Source organism: Pelmatolapia mariae, linkage group LG13, assembly GCF_036321145.2.
Source record: "Pelmatolapia mariae isolate MD_Pm_ZW linkage group LG13, Pm_UMD_F_2, whole genome shotgun sequence".
In the NCBI taxonomy this organism is placed as follows: Eukaryota; Metazoa; Chordata; class Actinopteri; order Cichliformes; family Cichlidae; genus Pelmatolapia; species Pelmatolapia mariae.
In genome coordinates, this window is record NC_086238.1 from 37,326,474 (window position 1) to 37,333,538 (window position 7,065).

Below are 7,065 nucleotides of genomic sequence, written 5' to 3' on the forward strand. Positions count from 1 at the left end.
TCACATTGTAGTGAAGTGTACTGAACACAATATATTATATAATGTAAACAACTACCTGAGAAACAGCAGATACAGCAGATAAATTAATTATAGGCCATTACTTTTGTATCGTTTATTGTATTTATGGAGGGAGAGGTGTATGCTGGGTAATGGCACAGCTAGCGACCGGGTGACTTTATTCACCCGCTTCGGCTGCTATCAGTCCATACAATGGGCGTTATTAGCAGAAATCAGTCCCATAGATATGGGCCATCCACCTGCTAGATTGTTCAGAAGGTTGGTATCATCCATCCAGATGGAGGATCACTGACAGGAGCGTGGAAGACTCCAGAATCCACTCTGGCTGGAATCCGGTGGATACAGCAGTGTTACAGGTGAGACCATTTAAACGGGCAGCATTTATAGAATGACTATTAAAAGTCAGCGAGTGTCAATAATGTTAATGTGGTTATGTTAGTAATACAGCGAGTGCTAATATAACAGCTTTAAGATGCATTTGTAGATATTATTACGTGTTTTACCGTCTTTATGGTGCTAGCTTAAAGTTACGGTGTAAACGTTAGCTTATATTGTAGTAAAGCTATTACTGTTTAAACGATGTTAGGACAGAAATATTAGCTTCTGTCATGACTGATGAAGTTACTAGTTAATAAAGTTTCCAGTAAAGTGATTAATCGCAGCCACAGATTGACAGTAAATATCCCGATTAGCTTCAATGCATCTGTAATAAATATGTGCAAGTTTCAGTGCTTCGTTTAAACTGTATGATACTTATACTGACCCAGGGTCAGTGTAAAATACAATCCTAGCTGTGTGAACAAAGCCTGGCTCTTTTAATCCTGCATGACAAACCTCAGGATGCAGGTTCTTATTACTCTTTCCTGCTGGCACACCTGTCACACCTGAGAGTCAGCTAGAAACTTACAGTGACGTGGACATCATGCAAAGACTGCCAGACTCTGTAATACTGCAAATGATCAGTGACTCAGGTTAACACTAAACTTTAAACAGTCCCTCTGTGTCTCTGTGTGTGCTGAACATTTAGGATTGAGTCAGGCTGCATTGACTGTGGGACTTTATTGTGTTAAAAGCAGGTTGAAGACGACTCAGAAACATTTGAAGATTAAAATTTAGCATTATGGCTGCTGGTGGTTTGTAAAGTCTCTACTCAGCTGTATTTTTGTTACTAATTTACGTTTGTTGTTGTTTAACACAGATTTCAGAAGAGCAAAGATGAGCACTGTTGCTTAATCCTTAATAGTTTAACTGGATTGGAAATCAAAAAAATCCAGATTCTTCTTCCACAGAAGTTTCATTTGTCAGTGTGGGACTGCTGAGTCACCTGAAGAACTCATTTCATTCTCCACATGATGTTGATTTACAGAAATGTTTCACAGGAACTGATTCCTCCCAAAGGGTGAACTAGTGTGTTTCCATAGATTACCTCTGTATGAATGTACTTCTTAAATGAAGGCAAGTGTTTGTCCTTTTTTGTTCCTCAGGTACAGTACGTGATATTAAGGGCAGGCGGTCATCACTGGGGGAAGACAAGAAGCAGACGTACTTCCAAGAGGGAGCTGCAGTGAGGACACAGCCTGGTCACTGAGGTCAGAGGTCAGAATCTGAAACAGCTCAGGTTTATATTCTAGGGGTTATAAAAAATTGAAATGTATTTATAAAGAAACCTTTAAATAATATTTCAAATAATAGTCATAATTATGAATATTATTAGAAATATCAAACATTTTTCTGTTACACGTATTGTCTTAGCCCTGCGATAACTGGCAGCCTGCCTTAGTCCTGTATCAGCTGGGATAGGCTTCATCCTCCCGCGACCTTGAATTGGATGAATTATATTGAATTGTATTCCAATTATGTAATCTGATCATTTACAAACTTAAGGTATCTAATCAAAATGTAAGTAATGTTAAAAATGGGAAAGCAGAAATAAGTGTGACATGAATGTAAATGTGTTAGCTGACATAGAGGACAGCTACATGTAGTCTGAAAAACCTTTGTTGTCAAGTTTGCAGGTCCATCAGCACGACACACTCTTGCATAGAAGAGACTGTTAAAGTCTCTAACTCAGTGAAGCATTATTGGTCCCGTCTGTTTGGATAAATATAGTAAACTGATGTATGTCCATTTATTGACACATTTTCTTAAGTGCTTATTCAGTTCAGGATCGCAGTGGAGCTGCAGCTGGATATGTTCAGTAAAGAAACCTTACAAAAGTTAACAATAAACCTGCATCTCTGTACGTTGTTGTCCACAGGATGAGAAAATCAAACTGGAAGACTGTGGAACATGTTAATAAATGTTTGTGTTTATCCCTGTGTCTTTCACAGGAGGCGCTGAAAGGTTTCCCTAATAGTTCCTGGTGAATCAAAGCAGAACCATAACGGTTGCTGTACTGCATGATGGCCTTACCCCTGAGCAGTCATCCTGTTAAAGGAGGAACCAGTTAGAAGCTGTTTTCAAAGTAGCTTAGCAGATTTCATCTCAAGTAAGCGATTAACTGTTTGTTCGTTTGTTCTGCCACTTAAAGAGCATTTAAGGACGTCTTTTGAGTGTCTAGTTGAATTAATTCTACTGGCTCTCATGGTCATTTGTGATTATGGACATATTTTTCATGTACATCAACCATTTAGTAAATTCTATCTATTTAGTAATATCCGTCAGCTATAAAATGTAATATAAATATAAAAATATCTAAATATCTCCTGCCCTTTATATTTTAATGATGTAAGACCAGACGTCTGTTATCGTGTTATATAAGCATTCCTCACATATCAATGAGATGCTGTACAGTACAATCCTACTGACACAGCAGAGGGATAACGACGGCTATTTAACATCGTTGCACAACACATTCAAGCTGCATGATGCAGACAAAGTGACTAAATCATCTTTTTGTGGTCTATTGTCTTCAAACCAGCAGACAAAGCCGATGGCAGAAGATGTTTGGAGAAGAACTTCAGGCGGTGTACTGACAAGGTATTTTTTTCTTGTTATCAAAAGACATTTGGAGTGACGGCTTCTACAACTGTGCTGAAGTAAAACTTACAGTCTAAGAAGTCACAGTGTTGATATTCAACACAAAGAGAAAAGCTCACTTGTTTGAATTAATTTACAATCATAGTTTTTATAAATTCTGACTGTAAACAGCTTTTACAGCTTTGATATTGTTTGACACTCGATATCAGGTGATGGTATTTAATTTAAAGGTTTCTATGTCCCAATGAGCCATTTACACTGACCAGTGTCAGTTTGACTGTAACACATTCATTATTTAGATCCAGCATTTCTGAGAGAAATAACTGAATGTAAAAATGGCAGCCCTCAGGCCAGGTTTAATTGATAGAGATATATGCATGCATTATGAAATTTATGTATCCCAGATCATTTTTATTCATCTAGTCCTGGCAGACCCACCCCTTTCTCCCAAGTTAACTGCAACCCAAAAGAACTAGTGGGGCTATTTACACACTCACAACCAGTGTGGAGTAAAAAGAGCCACCAAAAACCTGTCAGCCTGCACAGCTACAGATGTGCTAAAAGCTAAAAGAGTTAGAAGCTCTGCTTATGGAGAAACCCTTGGAGAAACTTTCTAAGCCTAACAGAGGACAGGTACTCCTGCCCAAATAACATGATATAACCCCACATACAGCCCAGCCATAAAGTGAACCAAGTCATTTGGTTAAAGACAGCATGGGACCAAATGCATGTAACCAGCCTGCACCAACCTAACATTTCTTCCACCTGAATTAAATGAATGAATGGATGAAAGTTAAATGACTACAAACCTAAAGCCAGTAGTTCCCACACTGGAGTTCCCTGACACTGTTAACTGTACTGAGCTTGTATCAACAGTTGTAACAGGCTAAGCTACCTGAGAGACTGCATTGAACGATTGTTTCTATCTTAATGGTTTCAGCTCATATGTTCTTTTTCCTTTCAGTAGATCAAAGCAGCTCGTGCTCTTTCTGCTTCTATTTTGATGGCAAGAAGAAGAAAAAGAAGAAGAAGAAGACTTCAGCGAAGTGGCGTTCATGGTCTCAGTGGACAGTCATGGTCGCACACTGCATGTGTTTTTAAAAGCAACATGTCTGTTCACCACAACAATCGAGATGTGTAATATCAGTGCAGCTACGGTTTGTTCTTGAACATCAGTTCTGTTTTCTACTTTGACCACTTAGACCAAAAAAGTGTTGTTTTCAGATTCTTTCTTTTAAATCTGTAAAGCACCTGTTCATTTTTTATTACAATTAGTTTCACATAGTGTTTCCTTTGTGGTCTTTTAATGCTTACACTAGACTGTACACGTCTACATTAGAGACATTTCTGTTATCTATTTATGAGACTGAGCTGCTTGACTACAATTTGGAAATGGATGCAAAATCGTGCTATTGTTTGTTATTTAATATGATTCAATTCAATTCAATAAACTTTATTGATCCTGAAGGTTGACCCCGAGGGAAATTTGGGTTAAGGCCAACACAGGACGTGTCTGACTAAGCAAAGATTGATCTGATCCTATTTCTACCTGTCTCTACTGTTTCAACTGTAACTGTCAGGATATATATTTATTCCAGCTCTCATAGGGCAAAGGAATGACTCAGACTTGTCAAATGTTCTTTGACTTGATAAACAATTTGAAGTTCACAATTTTCTTACAAATAAAACTATAATGACAAACATGAACAGCTGTGGTTATTTCTGAGACATGATTTGTTTGAATGTGTTCATAGACAGTGTACATTTGTATGCTGAAACTGTAATGGTGAACCTGAGGTGATGGTCAACACAAGGCAAATATATATAAATATAAAACAATACTGAAGTAATGTCTTTACCCTCTGCAGCGTCTGGACGCTGTGCACACAATCACCTTATTCACTGTAGTAAACATGCACCGCTAGCTCACGTGACTGACTGTCTCCATGGTTACATCGTATATTATTAGCTATGCAAACAGCTTCCAAAGATACCGCCATAGCTCTCTGCAGCTGTAACACTTTCATGCTTTACAAATCATTTCACGTTTTTGATAGTTATGAAGACAGAATATGTTTTTAAAGTCATGCTAGGCGGTTGCTATGGTGGTTGCTGTGGACTAGGGTGGACCGCGCGTCCGATTCCTGTTGTTAGCTGTCCGCCGTAGGAAGGCTGCGTTCCGTTTAGAAGTAGCGACAGTCTGCCGTAACTCGAACTCAAACCCCGCTTTGTTCTGTAATTAAAGGGCTTTTATAGCCGTTCATGACACACACGCACACACACATAAAGCACTTTGCCTCACCATGAGAATGCAACTTTACTAAAACCTTTAAAGTATCTGATATAGGATAGAAAAATGAAGCAACCAGAGATTTAATGATGAACACTCTGGGTTCTTTAGTTCACGTTGTACAGTCCTGAATGACTCTTTGCATATAATTTATTGAAGAGGAGTTTAGAATGCACTTTAAATTTACACAGTTGCTGTTTAATTTTTTACATTGTTACTGTGTTATGTCATGATAAGGTTCACCTGCTGGGGGTTTGATGGATCAGCTGGACAATACAGTCAAAGACAGACTTCATCCATCATATGCAAGAATCCTAGTTGGATTTTTGTTTTCACTCATATTTTTTAACCAAATATTGAAAACAACCGTGACAGACTGGATACCTGGTCAAGGTGTACATTACCTTTCACTCAAGCATCCCAGGACAGAGCCCTGCCCCACCATGAGCCTGGGTGGATACGCAGTTATAATATAAAATGACTGATACTGAATATGAATATTTCATGAAAATCAAATTATAATATGAATTCCTAGGTGTTTGTTATATCCAGCAAGAGTAATATGTCAGACATATGTCTGAATCACTAACCCTAACCCAAGCTCAACAGACCACAATGCACTGGACTGTCACTATTATTACATGCTGTGAACATAAGTAGCTTTGATCACAGTTTATGTTGTAAAAGAGAAGGAATATTGAAAAAAAAGATCTACATTGTGATATTATTTCTTCCAAACTGACCAGAAACATGCTTGTCATACTCTCACAGCACAGGATCAGACTCACTGTGCATGACGGCTCAGGCCAATAATGTTTGTTAGATTGTCAGTTGTTTAGTATACTTCTGTACAGTTAGGGTCACCATCTCTATTTCAGTATAATTAATATGCAGAAAACACTAAAAGTTGATTGTCTTCCAATATTCTAGCATAATTAAAAAACTTTGACTTTGTTAGTACATATTGTTACTGTCCTAATGCCAATATGATTCTTCATAACTCCTGCTTTGAAATACTGAGCTTTAAAATTGACCTGATGAAAGATAATTTACAGTGGCAGTCTGTCAGGATAATTCTGACTATAAGATCACTGTATTAATCTGAATCCTTCTGAAATGTGCTGTGAATGAATGCTGATGCAATTCACTGTGGGAAAGCTGTTAATAAAATGAATCTGTGACACATGCAACACATTCACAGAGGAAGAGGACACAAAGGGAGGACACGCAGAGGCTGTGTTAAAGTCAGAAATCCAAATCTTTAGTCAAAAACAGGCGGCGGTTGCAAACAGGAAGACAAGCAGTCCATCAAACCGTCTACAGGGTCAAACATACAGTGAATTCAAACAGCAGTAAAAAATAACTGGACACTGAAAAACTTAAAGCAATGTGTGACGCAATAAAAGGAAGCAGCGCAGTATATTCACTGAATTACAAAATTACAAAAGAGAAAAACGACGATTTCTAAGGTTTGTTTTCTAAATGCAGGTAGAGTGTGGCTGGTAAAGATGGAAACATACAGAATGTAAACTGTGTGAGTTTGATGAACTTTGTTAGTAACAAATGAGGTAAAAAAAACAACCCAAAACAGACAAAACACAGAAAGAGGCTCTCAGTATTCATGAATAATTAGAAAGCATCTAAACATTCTGGTCGTGGATTTGTACAGTCTTAGTTCCGCTCGCTGTCATTATTATAATCATCATGATCAATGGCGATGTCCTGAGGTGGGCGGGGCTGTCTCTGGTGATGTCACCATGAAGGAACAGCATCTGGCA

At 38.1% G+C, this 7,065-nt stretch overlaps 1 long non-coding RNA gene across 2 annotated transcripts; it reads left to right on the forward strand.

Annotated features, from left to right (window-relative positions):
* The first annotated feature begins 207 nt into the window (after positions 1-207).
* On the forward strand, positions 208-2,402 carry LOC134640473 (uncharacterized). Of its 2 annotated transcripts, none has more exons than XR_010095468.1 (3): positions 208-374; positions 1,503-1,614; positions 2,349-2,402. It is a non-coding gene; the product is annotated as an uncharacterized LOC134640473 (long non-coding RNA). The 2 variants fall into 2 exon arrangements; XR_010095469.1 differs by having other exon boundaries at positions 1,503-1,607.
* Positions 2,403-7,065: the final 4,663 nt, after the last annotated feature.